We start from the raw sequence: 19,611 nt of genomic DNA, 5'->3' as shown, positions 1-19,611 counted from the left end.
AATACCAGCTTGCAGTGCTCATTTACTAGGTTGAATTCTGGAGTCAGATGTAGGAGAGATGAACCCTCAGCTGCTGTCACCCCTTTCAGTGGCTTCTAGCTTGGGCCAGCACCAACGTAACAGCTCAGTGCTGCAGAAAGCAAGCACTTCCCTCCACCCCCATCCCAGTCATGTGGTCCAGTTGCCTCCCAAGGGCACCATCTCTGGCATTCACTTTTCCTTTCACAGAGCCAGTAATAGCCAAAAAAAAACAATCAAATAACCAAAAAAACAGCCAAGAAAAAAGAAGAACTGACAGTACAACAACAGACAGGAACAAACACTGATGCGGGGACAGGATCCTCCCCTTTTCGTAGCATCACTATCCTGTTTTGGCTCAATCTACCTTATGATACCATGCCCCAGGTGGTGGTATCTTTACCTGCCCACTCCAAGTCCTTAGTTCATGGTCACTCTCTTTTCTCAAAGCAATGTCTCTAGAAAGCACTTTGGCCACCAGCTTTCTTGTCCTACTGTCCACACATGTTCTGCCCTTTTTTTTTCTTTTTCTCCTTTCAAATACCAACATACAAACTATAGCAACAGTGCTGGACCCAGCACAGCTTTCTTCATTGAATATTAATTGTTCTGGAAAGAAAATTTACATTTCAATTCCAAAACTTTTATATGGATTCATGTGTCATAAGCTTCTGCACAGCACATTTCAAACTCAGGAACATTCACTGAAGGCTGCTATGGAGCCCTGAGCACACCTGAAGAAAATTAATTTGAAATTATACACTGAATACCACAGCTCTTCCCTACATATCTTCTACTCAGCTAGCTTCTGCTGTCTGCATTTTTAATTGACTTCAATATTTTTGTTTCTTTTTATGATTCACATCAAATAACATGAGTTGTCTCACACCTCATTTTATTTCACATGCTACATCCGTTTAACTGAAGAAGTTAGCTCCATTTTGCTTCACATCTGAGAGTGGAAAAGTTTTCAAACCATTGTTTCCCTAGCAAAACTCTGGGCCCTAGACCTAATTTGAGGGGCACAGGTGTAGGTTCAGTTGGGGGCAGCACAAGGTGGTGCTGCAGCAGTGCAGAGCTCTGTTAGAGCAGGTGCAAGATGAGGCTTGGAGTCAACAGTTCACTGTTTTGTCGAATGCTGTTAGGATTCACAGCTGTGTTTTGACCAGCTTCCATAACCTCATGCCTACATGAGAGCCTTCCTCAGACATGGCTTCCACTGAGCCCCCAAAGCAGCACAAAGCCTTCTATAGCACACAGTTGGCAGGGCTAGCACAAATACAACCTTTATGAGCTCTGAAGATGCAAGTCAGAGCTCACCTCTTTCTGCAGACTCCTCTTCCCCTCCACTTCACATCAGAAATATTTCCGTCTGCCTGCAGATGAAAGATGTCTTCTAAAGCAGTATATACTCAGAGGTTTGGGTTACTATTCTGCCCTAACATTAGAAACAACACATACAAAATTGTTTTGAAAGGTGCTAGCAAAGGGAATTTTAACTTTATGAGCAATTAAAACCTCATGTGGTTACTGTTCTGTGTTTTTGAAAAACATATGTGCATATCTATAATAAAACGATGGGAAGGCATGACTGAGAACTAGCATTTAATCCTGGAAACTTTGAAAAATAGTTCAGTCATTGTTCAGATGGTCCCAATCCTTTCCAGAGTTGACAGCTCTAAGGGTAGTCACTTAGCATTGTGCAATGCAGCAGTGAAACAACACAGCGAAGCACTGCACAAGACAGACTGGGCGAAGATACACATCTACTGGGAGTAGTCTAGCTACTTTTTTCCTCGTAAGCCGGTTTCCCCTCAAAGCTGTGAGTAAAGGAAACAAAAGGCTGGATACTTAAGACTTTTTAAACATAACTAGGCTACTTCATTTTTCATGTTTTTCATTTGCTAGGGGTTTGCAATTTGCCTCCAACCTCCCCACTGTAAAGTCCTCAGTCAAGTCAAACCTGTTTGCCATTTGTGTGTGTGAGTGCCTTTAGACCCAAACCCAGCCAACAGTTTAGAGTAAACAGACCTACCCAGGGAGGAGCTGGAATTTGAACTGCAAATCATGTGTGTCCCAAACAATTACTCCCTCTCCAGGTGAGGGAACGCAGCAACATTTCTGGTGTCTAAGCAAATTTCTCTGTCACAGTTCAAAAGATGGGAGATTGGTCTTTTTTTCATCACAGGTGGGGCAGTGCCTTAGAGAGACTCATCAACAAAAAAAACCTGCTTAGTTAACTAGTCTGCTCCTTTTGCTTACCTACTGCTGATTTGTTGAGCTAATATTTTAAGAACAGTGGGTACATCCTGGAACCACCCTCTTACCTCAATGATTATGTCTAAATTGTTCTGCTGAGTATCTTACATAAGACTTGCACAAGTAATGCATTCTGCTCCTGGTACATCTGGTTGCTTTAGCTAATGAGGAGTACCAAGCAGTGAACTCCCCAGACTGCAGAGCTGCAGAATGCCCAAACTGCACTGCTTGACACAGTGCTCATCCTTCTTTAGCACAAGACTGACCTTTCGAAGAAGATTAAACCTAGGCAAACAATTGAAAAGCCTGAGCAAGCTGAGACCTGGCAACAAAGGCAAACACTAGCACAAAGGAATCACAAAGGGGAAAGAAAAGGGTAGGAATAAATAAGAGAGAGTGGTAATCACTCTCCATCTGAAAGAGCAGGGACCAGAGACAGACCTGAGCATGGACAGGTTTTGGTATGGAGCACTAAGGTCTCCTCCCTCCATCTCCCCCTCTCACCACCACCACCACTTTAGGGATGCTCAGATTCAGATCTGTGAACTCACCTGCTACATATTCATGTTGTAATTACACCAGGTAGTCCACTCACCTCTTGACCACATAATTTGAAATGTAAATCACAGGTCTCAGATAAAGGCTACCTATTTGCGGGAAGAGTGTGTCTCATGCAAGACTTGCACATCCTGCTACCCATGGGAAAACATCTCTCTTCTGGATTGACTTAGAAGGTTCCTCTGAAGACAGGTCAGGGTGATGGAGGCTGAGGAGGGCAAGCTACATAATTGGTGTGGAGGGATATCAATTCCAGGCTGTAAACTGGAAGTGCAACTTAAAAGAGCTCCATTAAAACACTAAACATTACTCATGATTTAATCTCTTCTGTCTCTTTTCCCAAAGCCCAAGGATTCAGGCTTTGTCTACATAGAAATGGAAGAAGATAACATGCACAAAATACATGGCCCACATTCGTCTCACAGAAAGCCTGCTATTCATAAATAAGAACCCATGGCAAATTAAGAGAGATTAAAAAATGAGCGCAGCCAATGATACTTTGATAATCATAGATAATATGAATGACCTTCACTATGTACAGGATTATTTAAAACTTACACTAAATCTGTAAGGAAGATAGACAATGGGACTAAAAAAGAAAACAAAGAAAAAACCCAAACAAACCCAAAAAAAGCCACACCACCAGACCAACCCACGAAACTCAGAGTGGTTGGGAAACACACTAATGAAGGTGGATGGTGCAACCATCATTTGCCTCCCTTGTCATTATGAGGCAGTCCTTATTACATGATCACACACTGTTTTTGCCTTGACTCCTGCCTCATTCACTGCATAATTATAAAGAAAATGAAGGTAAATGTTTTAATGCTAAATGTCTTGGAAGCTTAAATCTAGGATTCACTTCAGCTTTGCTTATAAGACTCATAGCTTACATTTCTGTCTACGCTGAAACACAGTCAAAGCTAAAAATCGTGTATTGAGCACCAGGTACTTTATTTGGTGTGATCAGCTTGGTTATATAACATCAGTCTAGCCTGGGAGAGAAGCAAACTTTGGATCCCGACTCACTTTGTTGTCAGCAGGTGCTATGTTGTGTTGTGACCTGTTCCAGCCACACCTATAATCACACAGTAAGGTACAGGTAACTCCTGAGATTGGCTTTTATCTTTAATCGCTTCCTGTTCACACTTCATTCTGCCAACACCTCCTGTCAGGATTATTGCTGTTTATTTCCCATGAATATCTAAGAATATCATTCATCCTGGCAATAAAGGTTTCCATGCAGTGAGGTATGCTTCAGAAGTGACCTGCAGTATTTCCTAAAAGGTTACTTGACTGACTTGTTGGATGGGAAAGTAAACAGGAAGACCTACATTGTCTGTCATAAAAAGCAACAGTATTAGGAAGGCAGAGATCACTGAAGCAGTTATTCCAGTGTAGTTCGCTAGAAATGAAAGTCTCATATGCAGGTTAAATCATCTACTAGTAGCACCAGTACTATGAGTCTGATCTTGAAAGTTCTTAATCAGGTTGAGTTGTTTCCTCTTACAAATACTCAGATGAGACAAAGCTGCAGATTTTAGATAAACTGGATTGGTCACTAAGTACTCAGATCCAAGATTTCTAAGAGATACTGGTTTTATTTAGTGTATGATCCTAACTGCACAGTGCAATAACCGAGTCATACCACAGCCTCTTAGAAGTCCACACCTCCCCCTCCCAGCTACACATAACGATACCTCAGCGGTCAGCCTAACCACTTTAAGGGGAGACCTGAAGAGCCTGGTAAGCTAACTTTTCTGTCATGAGGACCTACAGGTGTCAGCAGCAATAAGTCCCATCATACTTGCAACATCTCACCACACAACCAACACAACAGATGGACACCACTAACTTTCTAGAAGTGTTTGACAAACACTTTAAAATACCTGAATTAGTTTGGGAGGCCACATGGCAAACCCATATCAGGGTATCAATGCATCTGAAATCAAGCCATTTTTTACTGCAGAGAGGAATAATACAAAAGTGAGTACACACTAAATGAAACTATCAGAAGGCTACTCTGAAACAAAAAGGACTGTTTCTTGCACTAGTTATTACTCAGTTATGGAGAACATTGCCACAGGATACTTCAGACATGACGGTTGAAAGGGGCCCAAACACAAAGCCATGTAAGAGAGATCCATCAAGGGTTACTAACCTCGAGGATACCACCTCTGACTCCAGAATGCAACACACTACTGATAACTGGGAGGGCACACTAAAAAAGCATCACTGTCTGTCCTGCTCTTTTAGCTCATTACTGACCGCTGTCAGCAGCAGGACAACAGGAGCTGTTCTTATATTGTTATTAATACACTCCCTGTTGGGCAAAGACTGCCAAGTAGAACTCATCTTTCCACCATTCTTCATATGCCTCCTGTTTCTGCTGGAGCACATAAAACTGTGATAACCTCAGTTTGGACCTGCTGCCCCTGCAAAGGACTGACAACAAATAGCAGCAAATGACAGATACTGGACACGCTGGAGCTTGCAGGTCTCAATGTTCAGCCCCTGCTCAACATCTCCATTGGCCCCACAGAGTCTGACTAGTGAGAATTATTCTGCATCTTCCATTTAATGAACTCTTGCTCTCATTCTGTCTCTCAAGTCACAATCTTGCCTCTAACCAGACTCATCTGCTCCCCAGAATGATAAAAGTAACACTTTAGCCTTACAGCAGTCATGGGCACTTCCCAGTGTTGCCCTTTTCTCCTTCTGTTTAAAAACATCCTGCTTTATATTCACTGTAAGCTGGAGCTCCATTGCTGCGTGGACCTTCCCCTACTACCGTTACACACTTCCATAATTAAGACTTCTCTGAGTCAACTGAAAACTACTGAAAATGTCAAGTATTTCAAAACTACTGCCAGAAATAGTCACATCGCTTTCAGACAATCTTAATCCTGGCAGGCACCCCCTGAATGCAGAAACCAAAGCAATTTCTAAGTCTCCATCTATCCTCCATACTTATTAGCATTTGGTAACACTGGTTTCTGCATAACTCAGGAATGAGTTGCAATTATACATTTAAGAGGCTTTCAAAGGGTCGGTCCTTTCCTTATAACATTTGTGTATAAACTGACTACATTCTGCCTTACCCCTTGCAAAAACATACTTAGCATTTACTTTCTCAATGAATCCATCTTCCTTATGGCACTTCCACTTTGTGATGGGGATCAGTATTCTACATATGCAAGAAATAAGGAGAGCTTCATGAAGGATCAAAATAGAGTCCTGTCCTGTTGGGTGAAGAACTGATTTGCCACAGGCCTCAGGGACCTTGAGGCTCCATATTACCCAATTTAATATCTGTTCTGTACTTAGCACTATTGATGTTCCTAACTCTTCACCTATAAATTATGGCAACTTCCCTGTGGCTGAAAAATCATTATGCTCAGCTCTTCCTTCTTAACAAAAACTTTAGACAGCAGTTAGAAGGCGACTTCATGGTTTTAAGTAAAGCAATATTAATTTTTAGAATGAGTCTAACCACAATCTAAAGGTAGTACAACACGTATTTACCCTTACTTCATGAGTGACATGTTGGTATTCTCTTTATCGCTACGCCATGACCAAAAGACACAAAAAAGTTTGCCATATCCTGTAAATTACAAAACCTTGTTCTCTAGTCAAACCATTTGTCTAGTTGAGGAGCTGCTGCCTACGGCTGCTTTGCACACAAGAAAGAGGTATCAGGCTTCGCTAGTACTTGGAGAAGCAGCAGAAAAATTGTAACCAGCTACTTTGGAAAAGCACCACTCATTAATCACTGAGTGGTGGTTCTTCTGGATTGCTATTGAAGCAAACAGCTATCTACCAATGAAGTACAGAGAGCCAGGATGTATCAGAGTTCACCAAACACCACTTCTTTAACAGAAGTTATCCAGCCAACAGGACTCTAAACTGCAATATTTTCTCTTAAATTTCCCTCTAGGAAGAGTTTTATAAAATGGTGGGAACTCAGTAAAGCTTGGAACTTTGTCTAACACCTCACGGTATAAGATATCCATAGAGATTTTTAAAGACTGCAAGTATTTGAACCTGCAGGAAAATATACTGACAGCTTTATCTGGCTGGTCGGTCCAATATTTTGGTAGACACATTTGACTTCCTCACTGTACTCCTTACCTTGTCTCATGCAACAGGAGTTTGAAAACCCAGAACATTTAACAGTTTATTTTAACTTATGTCACCAAGGTATACAAACACCTCTTAAAAAGTGCCCTGGGAACAGAACAAAATCAATCCTTTCCAGATGGACACTTTCTTCTATAGCTCTGCCTTTCAAGCAGCAGAGTTCTTGTGTCCTCTCCCTACAATACACTGAAGGAAACAACCCAAGCTAGAGGCAATGTTGCCAAACATGTTTCCGTTTGTTTGGGGTGAATTGTTGGGTGAAAGGTTGGACTAGATGATCCCTGAGGTCCCTTCCAACCTGTGATTCTGTGAATTTTTCTGGCAGGCTTTTATATGCTCTGGAAAATGTATGCTGTTATAATTTTGCAGCTGCTGTTGACTGTAGCAGTCCTGTCTGAATCTAGTCCAGTGTAGGTCACCAAGAGTCAGTGCTAGAACAAGCACTCCTTAGCTGTTAGCAATTGCATCATCACATCACTCCCCAGCATAGTGTCTTATCACTGATCATCTGGGGACAGAGATTTTTTGTTAATTTTCCAGATGCAGCTTAGTAGGGCAAATTCTTTCTGGAATACCTGAAGGAGAGGGAAGCTGTGTGTGGCCTTCTTTTTTCATGTTTCTTTTTACTGAGAAGTAAAGCAATCAGTGCTACCTTTGCAAGAAGATCCTCGGGGTTATCCACAAAACCAGAGAACCCCAAGTAAGAAATGCCTAAAATAAAATAAAAACCAGTAACAAATGCATTGTTTTCTCTTGCTTCTAGCACAATACATCCCACTAAGCCCCTAAAACCAATACGGAATGTATTTAATTGTGATCATGCTGAACACAAGATTACCAGAGCCAGAAAATATCTTGGACTTGAATCAACAATTGTTTTCCATTTTGAAAACTTCACAATGAACATGGCTGGAGTCTTGGCTTCCACTCCCTGAATGAAACACATCATCAGCTTTAGGTCCCCAGAGTCTCAAAACTGAAGTGACCCAGATGCTTCAAAGGTCAGTACAACCAAGAACCACCACTGAATTTACTATTTTTGCTATCATAATGCCCAAAGCCTTTAGTCCAGAGCCAGGGCCCCCACTACATTAAGCAATGTGCAAACAATCCTGAAGAAGTAGTCCCTGAACCAAAGACCTTACAGTACAAGTTTTAGCAAGCTCCATCAGCTACATAAAAGATAGCAAGGGGGGCAGGAGGGGGACCTGGTAACCCAAAGGCAAGCACATATTGGTACAATGAGCATTAGTCATGGCTTACCACCAACTAATCTCAAAACAAAATATTTTCCAGTAACAGTTCTCACTTTTACCAACAACGACATAACAGAGCTTTTTTTTTTTCCCTCTCTGGGCTCTCAATACTGAACCACCTACATATAGAAAAACCTTCTCTTTTCAGCTAGCACCATGCCATTTTGCTGCATCTTGTGCACTGTTGGGGGCAGGGGGGTGGGAAGCAGCATCAGCAAAAAAGTAAACCACTGCAAGCCAATCAATTAGAGGCAGGCTGGCCTTTCTTTTCACAATAAAAGGGTTCTCTTTTTTCCATAACAGTGAAAATACTCCAAAATTTGGTCTTATAAGAGGTGTCAATGAGGTCCTTTATGTAAAAGCTATGTTTTAGAGGGAAAACTCAGTTCTCAAAAGCACATTGCTTTTTCCTCCTGTGAGCTTTGTTCTGAGCCTGCTGCTATATGTGTATTAACCAGGCTAGCTTTTATTAATAAGATTTGGTACTCTGCATGATAGCTTAGAGAAAGCGGGTGATCTTCTACGCACTCTATTATTTAAATGAATTTGAAGGGTCCTAAGCTTACATACGTATGCTCTCAAGCATCTTGCTGGGTTGGAAAGGCAATCCACCGATGATGGTACAAGGTGCAGTTTGGCTCCAGAGGGGGGGGCTGTAAACACGCCATGAGGGCTCTCTCCTGGTGGGACGTCAGCTTGGAAGCTCAGCTTTGCTCAGCCGAGGATTATGCTGTGTTGTCGAGGCACTATCGTTATGGGATTCAGTGCACCACTTTTTGTTTTCACCTTGGGCTGGGAACTGCAGAAAGGGGTTGCCCTTTAGTCTCTCTAGCACAGAGGGGGTTTGGTTCGTACCTCTGGAATTCCTGGATCCTGAAGGAGACTTCAAAAATGTAGAAGGGGAGGCTGGACTCGCCTTGCAAAGCAGCATTACCACAACACACACAAGCCTATATTCTATATTAAATTAGAAAGTGCTTTCTCCATTTCTCCCTAAGATGAGTAATGCTAGGTAGGCCAGGCAAAGTAAGTGGATTCATGTGCTCTAAAAAGCACACCATCCAAGCAGATATGAATCCTTCTTCTGTTCAGATCAAGGCATTATTTATGAGTTAACTGTATATTCCCCTATGGTCACAGTGCAAGAAAAACATTCATTCTCTCCTTGATGTGATACTATAGTTCTCTAAGCTTCCCTGATATAGTGGGTTCAGGGTAAATTCCTTGTTTGGCCTGGCCTCACAATTCCCAGCAAATGAATCCTAGAATGACAGAACACCATTTTACTGAACTAACTAGCTGCTTTTGGCTTTCTTCTCATTTCTCCCCTATAACACAGAGCCTTTTATCTTGGGGCTGTCTCCTCCTGGGCATGCCTCCAGCTAGCCTTAGCGCCCGCTGCACATGAACACTGTCTACGCAATATCATCACTGCTTTAAAAACGTACCAAATCCAGGAAAACCGTTCCCCTCTCTCTCCCCTCCCCCCCTGCTTTTTAATAAGAATTTTTCCATGTGGTTAGAGAAATAACATCTGGAATTACTGAAGGCTGCCAAAAGGAGAAAATGAAAACAATGAGTTGAGTCACACTTGAACCTGCCAACTTCATAATTTAGACCTTCTTGAGGCAGTTTGAAAAGAAAAAAAATATATGGAAAATGTTTTGGTTTGCTTTTTATAATACAACTTTTTTTAATCTGCTGATGGAAGTTGCAGAGTCATCCAAGACATAGCACCACAGCATGAGTATTCATCTTTACAGTGCTCTGATATCACAATCTTTCTATACTTTATCTGTACATATGCAACAGCAGATCAAGCTTTCTCTTTCTGAGAAGAGTCCCAATGAGCTAGTGAAATTTGCCCCAGGAGCAGATACGAAGCTGTTCTGGACCTTTTTATTCCATCCCACAATACAATGGAGAGAATTTGAAAGTTTCCTAAACGCCCCTTCATTTTTCGTACCCATGAACAGTACTGGTACGCTCTGGTAAATTTTAAAATGGTTACATACCATTGCAACATAGTCTCTGTAAAAGATCAGCTCCCATATGGTTGCCCTAACCTCATCAAGGACATTACATTTCTCTGCCTAGTCTAAGAAAGGCCTACAAGTGTTTCCATGGTCTGAATTTTTCACCTCTTTTCACCTTGAACACTTATGCCAGGCTAAAGCACTGTTGGTGTGCCCACTGAAGCTGGTGATTGCAATGCCAGTACAGATAGAGAAAGCAGTTAAACCATCTAATGAAATGGGAAATTCAGGCAATAGGAACCACCAGCAAAATATTCCATTAAAAAGTCACAAATAGGAATCAAGCCAGGCACAGCCTGAGGAGTTTTCCATGGGATTTAAATGCAAAAGTCTGTGTGTCAGGTGGAAAAGAGCAAAGCTGGAGGCTGCATGTTATTGGCTGCAGACTTGCATATATGGGAGGGAAGATCAGCAAAGTACAGTAATCAATAGGCAACAGAGAAGGATTTGTGGCAACACTTTGGGGAAAAAACAGAAACCTCTGGAGAACAGGCTTCACTAGAAAGCCAAGAAATTTTCTCCTGCTGATTAACGCACAACATATTCAGGGATTTTGTACGTATTGTTTGTAAACTGTCTGAATCTAAGACATACCCAAATTCATCATCCATTTTTTCTCCTTAAAGAAACCACTCAAAAAGACTTATCTGTAGCTGACTTCTAGGACGAGCAGGATTGCAAGATTCATATGTAAGTAAAGTATGTGAAATTATTACCAAACCCATACAGTATTCATCTGACAATGGAAAAAAGGTGATGTACAGTCATATTGTATGACCACAGGAGATGCTGCAATCTCCTCACGAGGGCAACTAGAGTATAAACTTTTACAAGAGTGCTTTTACCGGTATTTCAAAACCCCTTAGAAACAGCCACATTGGCATTTATACTAACATCACCATTGTCTGCCATTATCTTACTACCATCATTACTATTACCCTTGCAGAAGTAGCAGGTGATCCTCACAGTAGCTTTCGCAGCAGCGTCCCAGGATGATAATTCCACCCCGACTTCAGCAGCCCATTACCGGCTCAGGCAGAAGGCATCTACTCCCCTTCCTTCACTTCACAAAAGTTGCCATTTCATCAGGCTATGGCAAACCACTTTCTGCACAGCTATCATAGCTCCTTTCCCTCAGTGCAAAGCTACTGGAAATTCTTATCGAGCTTGCCCACTCCATTGTTTCACGCTATCACGCGTTATCGGAGGAGTCACTGCACATTTAGCACATGTTGGCTTTTTTCTTTTCACTAAGTCACTTGGCAACAGTTCCAGTAGCTCTCCTTGCCTCAAAGGCTTTAAACAATCCTACCAAGATGGCTGAGCAGCTAGAAATGCATTAACACAACCCCCTCAATGTGGATAGACCTTTGTTCCAGGATAAGGCAGGATAAGACTCACTATTTAGTTCAAAAACCTTCATAAATAGTAAGCTAAAATAACCCCATCCAGTTTAATATCAAAACAGAAGTGTCTACAAGATGTGGCTACACTGATTTAGTTTTACTGTTTTAAATTTGCTCCTTATCTTATACCAAGCTTTCCCATTTAGACAAAGTGTTAGCCTGCTAAAATGTAGTTAACCACCCACTATTTTGTACTTATTACCTTACCGTCATTTAGCATAAAATGTTTAGGCAAACCACGAGAGAGATCAGAATTCTGATCCTCATATTAAAAAGAAAAGGGCTCCAGGCATTAGATTGTGGAATATGATTTCCCAGGATATATTAAATTCTGGTTTAATGTTCTTTTTGATATCACAGAAAGTCAAACCTCATTTCATAAGAGGGCACTTCAACATGCTTTGCATACAGCATGCTTTCCCTTGATAAAGTTTCTGTGCTGCAGCAAACTCAGAATTTGATCAGAACCTCTGAAGCACCCGGCAGTGGGGGTGCAGGAGAGCAAAACCCGCACCACGAGCCTCATCTCACAGAAGTTCCTTAGATAGTTTTACAGCAAACACAAACAAGAGGAATGAGCCAAAAGGCTCGGCAGAAAGCATCACAGACTTGATTTATGCTCCAGAACAGCCTGCAGATGCAGAACCTAGCTCATACAGCAATGCCAAGTACGGCACACATCACATGTGTATCCGCATGTTGACTATTTCTGCAAGAGTCATGGCAGAAAGACAGACAGAAGCATGAATTTTGGACCATCTGTAACCAAAAGGGTACCAAGGCCTGAACTTTTTCACACGGTAACTGTCAGTCTAACTATCAAAGAACTGTTGAGAAAAACTTATGACCTAACTCTGGTTGCAATATACCTGTTGTGCCTCAGAGATTCTCACAGAGTTTCACAGGAAAGTTCCCCTCTGTCCTCACAGTCTTGCATAACTCTCTCATATGTTCCTTTAGCATTTGCATACTTCAGCATGAAACAGTGAGTTGGAACACAAAAGCACAATTGTTTACAAGAAAACATACCATGACTAATATCATTAGAGGAAATCAGCAGGAAGCTGCACAGAGGAGAGAGAAATTTGGAATAAAATGGGAAAGAGCACCCTGATAGTCTGGGGATGGACAATTTACTGCAAGACACCACCAACCACTCTCAACGCCTCCTCCTTCTCTGCTTGGGCACACAATTCTCCAGAAGTAGAAGATTCCTGCAATTAATGTGTGATATCCTGAGGTCAACAGAGTAGGTTTTACCCAACAATTTTAAAGTGAAGGCCCACCACTGACAGTCTGTCTTTTAAATTTATTACTTCGATTCTGCCACATTCTGGACATACTCCCTGTACAGGCAGCTGCCAGATATGCAGGCTGACATAGCCATGTGTAGCACATTAAGCCCCCTCACTGGGCCATCCTCTTCTGACTGCAGTTACTGCATAACATAATTTTGAAACCATGGGGGCAGCTAAGCAAAGGATGAGATGGTCAAGAGCCTTCAATCATTCTCCAATTTGCCTCAAGTCCCAAGCATCCTCTCTGGTACACACTGCCATGCTATCTGCCCATTCGCAAGATATTGCTGGCAGAAAGCAGTAAGCTGCTGTCCTGCAAATATCTGCTATTCTTTTGCAGAAAACCTTACCATTATGTGACTAGGGCTTGATCGTGATGACTGTGGTTGAGTATTTTCCTGTGCTGCTGCCAGACAGTGTACTTTCAGCAGATAAAAGTGAACTTTCGGGACTTTCTTAACAGCAGATCATGACTCATATCATAAAGGAAGGCTTCCATAGCAGACCGTATGAAAGAACTAACTGATAATGCCAGGGCATGGCTTGCCCAGAGGCTAACAAATAGTAATGGTTTACTGCACAGCACTCTAGAAGTGGTCCACGTGTTGTTTGGAGTCACAAGCAGTGGCTTTGAGTAACTAATTAGCAAAAGATCCCTGTATCCTGTAGATCAGTTTATATGCTTATAGAAAACTCTCACAGGTAACATAAAAAGCAGTAATAAGTGATTATTCACATTTTATTAACATCAAGGGTTATTTAATGAACTTCATTATGTTTCATAACTGATTAAGATTCTTCCATATTAATTCTTGCAAAATAAATTGCAAGCCACATCTCCAATGAAATTTTATCCCCTTCCATCATTCTCCCACACAGTGGGTGCTTTGTAAATTGTGATTACCTTTTATCACACAGTTCTTTTGTTTGTTTTAACTCATTTTGATGGATATCTTGTTGGTGTGTGAATTGATACTTTTTCCCAAAAAGACAAAACACAGGCAGTGTCAGAAATTTACTTGTATTCAGGCATTGTTTAGTTGCTTCTTCCTGTGTTTCATGTTTCCCATTGCCCTTCCCCAAGACCCTCTCCAATTTAGGAGGGAAAGCAAGGGGGGAAAGGAATATTTATTAATATAATCAGATTCACTGTTCTCTGCAAGCCTATGTTTACCTGAAGGAATGCATGGGACAGTTTAAACACGTCTCCCTCTCTTCCTTTTAGCAGTCCCCACCATTGAAAAAAAAAAAAAAAGAGTGTTTTCCAGGGGAAAATCATCATTGCCAGTTAGAGTAGGACCATAGTTTTGTCAATGGGACAAACTACTCTGACGTAAATTTTGCTGAACTCAGAAATCACAACTTACTTGAAGGTCTTTGTTAGCTGAGCTACAAAAGTGGCCCAAGTTCCCATACAGAGAAAAAGGCTACATTAGCTACACCAATCATTTCTGAGTTTTAAAATACTTTTTTTTTGTCAATATATCTGCTAAGTCTTTCAATCCAGAAACCACTCGAATGATGACAGAAAAGTCAAATCTTTCAGCAATACTTATTACTTTGTCGATAAATCATCCCTCTAAAAAAAAAAAAGTCACCAAACAAACTGAACATGCCTTTTTTCCTCTGTGGACAGGTATGCCTTAGCTTTGGCATAATCCTATTATATTCCCTTCTTAAATGATAATGCAACTAAATAGATCTAAATAAATTGTAAGCCTTTGCAATTTACTTTAACACAAAGTATCAATTATATTAATCTGTCACACAACTCTTTCTGTAGCAAATAAGTACGTTTAGCTATGGAATGGCATGCTTATATATGTTAGGAGCAAAAATCATGGCTTATTTCATAAAATATTTGAGGCCACATTGCAAGGCATTCCAAAGACACTATCATTGAAGGAAATGAAGTTGAGCTTTAAAACAGAAAAAACTTTAGGGAATGCAGAGCTCAAATCCACTATCATTTAACTTATTTGAATAACTGATTTACTATATACATTCCCCAAAACACATAAACTCTTAAGAAATGTTAAAACATATCTTTGGGTTTCTGACTAAAGCAGAAGAGTTAGAGAGGAACGTTATCCACATTTTGTCATTTCACTTGCTCGAGAGTATTTTCTTTCATTCACAATTACTCTATTTAGCACCATAATTCTTACTTAGGAAATAAACATCAAGAAAAAATAGACCTCTTTAGAAATAAACAATTAATAGGACTATATTGCACTTGCTTTGTTGATACATGCCCTCCTGAATGCATTAGCAAAGGATACCAAATTATGAGAAGAACTAAATACCAACTCTTTGTTAAACAGTTAGTTAAGTGAAAACATTTGAGCAAATCACAAAGGTTTTAGTTCAGTTTTTGTGCACAGTAGCTATTTAGAGAGTACTAATGCAATGCAAGATAACAAAAAAAAAAATTGAAAAATATTCCTGCTTCTACCTGACTTCACATAAGAACATTTTTAAACCACCTTGCAGGCTTTACAAGCCGTTGGTGTTACTGCTTGTCAGGAACTTCCCAGGAAACAACAGGTGTTTTGCCATGACCTTGAGTACAAATACCATTTTACTTACCCAGTTTTAGTAATTTGCATGTTATTCCAGGAGTTTCTTAAAATGTTCCATCCAGATGATGAGGCGAGATACTCAGCTTTCATTTGGGGGATGGGGGATGGGTGTGGATGAATTGTTTCTAAACAAATACGTCTCTAGCCTAGTTGTGGGAAATAATTGAAAAACATGAGCAAGAATGCACCCCCACAACCCCAAATATATTTAAAAAATAGAAAAAATAATTGTGTGTGGGGGTTTCCTATTTAATTATATGGGTAGGTTTGACAATATGAGGACATAGGGGAAAGAAATACGAGAAATATGAGCATCACGAGAGAATTTTCTGTGGGTGGAATAGAGCTATAAACCAGAACTACTCAAGCCACATGAAGTCAGGCAAACTTTAGCTTACCTTGCCCGCAGCATGATGTTGCAGCCTCGAGATACAATAGGCAGCAGAACCCTTTATCAGCCTGGCCCTGCTTCACGGTTAAGCAATCCGGCCTTTTCCATTCTTTTGGCTAAATTCTGTTCACTCTCTCTAGCAGATAGCTCAGCTACAAGACACTAAAACAAAAGAGCAGGAATTATTTTATTAATCCTCAGCAAATAGGCTTTTGCCTCTAAAGCTACACATGAGGTCATGTTAAACATACAACACTACAACTTGCCATAATTTCTTTTCCATCAACCAGTATGTCACCTTCATTTACCTGGAGTACAGAAGAGATTATATTTAAAAAAAGAAAAGGGAGGCATGCAGGGGAGAGAGAATCTCTTTGTATATGGTGCTTTCTTCTTTTAGACAAACAGCATGCTTCTCTGGCATCTAGGATAATTATGGAGCTTTTCCCAATATATTAAAAATAATTTCAGCAATTATCTCTGTATCATGGTTAGTGTGTAATTATTACTGGAAGGTAGCTCTGCATCATCAAGGTGACAACATACAATATCAGTTTGTGGACTGTCAAATGTCCCATTTGCAGTGTCAGTACCTGCTTTCACAATAATGGAAATAAGAATAGTTGTCATTATTCACTGAAATCAAAGCTCACAAACACCTTAAATGCATGCTAGTTTAAGATTCAGGTCAGGTGTTCCTGGATCCCAGCTTCCTCCCATATCCAGTGGTCAACACAGTCCTCCTGGCTTACAAGAATTTTGAAATATTTTGTAAGACTGATGAAAAAAAGGTGTCTGGGAGGGTTCAAACAGATTAGCAAGGAATGGCAAGGTGATGAATGGAACCTGTCTCTGCAAGCCTTCCAAGTTATCTTCATCTTCATGCCCACTGGGAAATGACTCACAGGTGTTTTAGGAAGAGGCAGCTGCCTACTTTGTGACATTTCAGCTTTTGCCTCCAGGTTGAGAAGGGTTTACAGGGTAAGATACACAGAGAGGAGACAGTCTGCTGGAGATATCAAACTGCATTTACTATATTCAACATAGAGCTCATCTGGCAAGTGAGCAGAAAGGTTTCCACATTTCAAACTCAAAAGGAGGCTGGTCCCATCCCATTGACAAAGGGCAGAGACTGTGAAAGGGGAAAAGCATTTAAAGAAAATTAACACCATTAGCAAATTTAGAGCTGCTGAAAGCATCTTGACATAGACTGACATTTCTGGAGACTGACATCCTCCAGTTGCAGGGCAGACAAAACAGGAAGAGGCATCACCCAGCTTCCCCCTCCACAGGTCCCAGGGCAGAAGTGGAGGGTGAGAATGTGCATGTGCCAAAATCTTGCCCAGGACTGAGCAGGGCGTTTGTGTTAAGCAGTCATGCATCATATTGCTCCTGCCTTGCTCAACACCAAGCCCTTCACCTCTTCCTCCTGTGGGTAAGAGGCACACAATGAAATTACACACCAATTGAGAATACTAATTTTCTCAGTGCAATTTGAATCAATTAATTTAAACTTAAACATAAATTTAAAGCAATGGATCAAGAAATCAACGCAACTTAAACTGAACTCTAGGAGTTCTGTGGGTTTCTAATAAATAACAGCCTATCACCAGCAGAGCCATGGCAGTATTTATGTAAGCAGTATCACACTTTTTGATGGAGTGTTCCTTTTCACAGGCATAAAACAGACTCATAGCACATCTGTTAGAAGAGAAGCCCAGCAGATCAGAATCTCGCCTTGCCCCAAACTAATTAATATGGTATTATCCTGTCTTCTGAGAATCACTGGTAATTTATAAAGTAAGTAAAAATTGTCATTACTCCTATCTGACACGTGGTGGAAATGAGGTATGTGGAGGTTAACTGAGAATGAAAAAAAAAACACAAAACAACAAACCAAACAAAAAAACCCCCACAACAACAACAACAAAAACCAACAGAAGTTGAGCTTTTAATACAGTACTGAACTATTGATATCTATAGAATGTGCAATTTATGCAAAATCCATAAAGTTTGCTAGTTACGTGGTTTTGCAGGTTTACTGTAACCTTTGTCCTAAGAAGATTACTTATCTGCAAGTCAATAGCAACACAAATGTTTATGAAGCAGGAGACAAAATCTGAGCAAACTTTTCTTTCCCTCTTTTTATTTTATTTTTTTTAACATGAAACTTCAAGCTCCAAAGGTGCATGAAGTCCAGAACCATGCTAAACACCCCACCAGAAGCCTGCAAGCAAAGAAGAAAGAGCTGACTGAGCGGAAAAGGGGCGTTGCTTGGTTCAAAGAGTCACCGAATCTATTTACAAAGAGGGCCGAAAGGTCGGAGTGGGGCCCATGAAGATGTCCAGAATTACCCTGGCCAGAAACAGACACTGCATCACTTCACAGTGCACAAACCTTGTTCTATCAGTGAAACTATAGTAACTACATGACCACTGGGGATTAGTGTGACCCTGGGTCATAAAACTTGATCGCGGTAGATTAGCAAAAGATCAGGCCAGCGCTGGAGAGGAGGCCTTTTTTCTTTCTTTTAAAGAAAGAGCATCACAAGTGAGATGCTAATTCCGCTTGGATCAGAAGTAAAAAACACACATGACAAAACAAATGTGTGCTTACAAATATTTTGTCATATTAGATTAAATTATAGTGCACAGACTAAACAGAGAAATGTGAAATGCAGGGTCTTGTGTTTGGAATATCCTTGGAGCTTTTATACAAAGCAAGAGAGAAGTTTATACTTTGGCATTGCACGGTGCACAGTCATCTCATACCTGCCGCCTAAGACAAACACAGCTCACTGTAGGACAGCAATGTATCTGTCAGTGCAAGAACACATCAGTTTAACTGTCAAAATCCTTCTCCTTGCCTACAGATTTGACTGTGCCACCCTTCTGCTTCTGGTGCTTCTTGTCCTTTCCTGATAAGAAACAGTCTGCCCTCTCTTCCCCGAGGCTCAGTTTTGGGTCCATCAGCCCCTATTTCCACTCTGATTTCCTATTTCTTTCCTATTTTTGTCTCATTTTAGCTATGCGTATCTTGCAGAGGCCCTGTCTGATAGGTAAAGCAGCCTCCCACCTTCTACCTACCTCAGTCTCCTGCAAATACCACTCCTTTTTGGGATGCTTTCTTATGCCAATCTCCTCACCAAAAACATTTCCACACCTTCCTATCTACTGTTACTCTGTACACCAGGTTAGCCAGAGCCAAGGCGAAGCCTGCCGGGACAGAGTTGGTAGAGGCAGAAATAACAGAGGCAGCAACAAGCTAATTAGGTCAGGCAAGAGGGAGTCAGCCTGGCCGAGCAGCAGGCATGGGGAGCAAGGGGTTCCTGGGCAGTGACTTGGACTGGGCATCTGGTGAAACAGCTTCTGGAGGCTGAAATATAGCAGGATTACCTCTGCCACGCAGAAGAAATCACAGGACGTCGCTAACATTTGATGTCAACTGGATGGGATTTCCTTTTTAGGCTACAAATTATAAGAAAGGTGCTAGTCACTAGGCTAGTCCGATGGCTTCCTTGTACCGTTCTGGCTCAAAAAAATTAAATAAAATTGGCTTTTAGAAGAAACCTCATGAATTTAAGAAAGGGACTGCACAAGTGCAACATGCTCGCTGAGACAGGAGTGCCCAGACTCATTAACCCAGGAGGTCCTTTCCAGTTCTGTGT

This window comes from Phalacrocorax carbo, chromosome 3, assembly GCF_963921805.1.
Source record: "Phalacrocorax carbo chromosome 3, bPhaCar2.1, whole genome shotgun sequence".
In the NCBI taxonomy this organism is placed as follows: domain Eukaryota; kingdom Metazoa; phylum Chordata; class Aves; order Suliformes; family Phalacrocoracidae; genus Phalacrocorax; species Phalacrocorax carbo.
The sequence above is the reverse complement of the archived record's forward strand: the minus strand, read 5'-3'. Positions refer to the sequence as shown.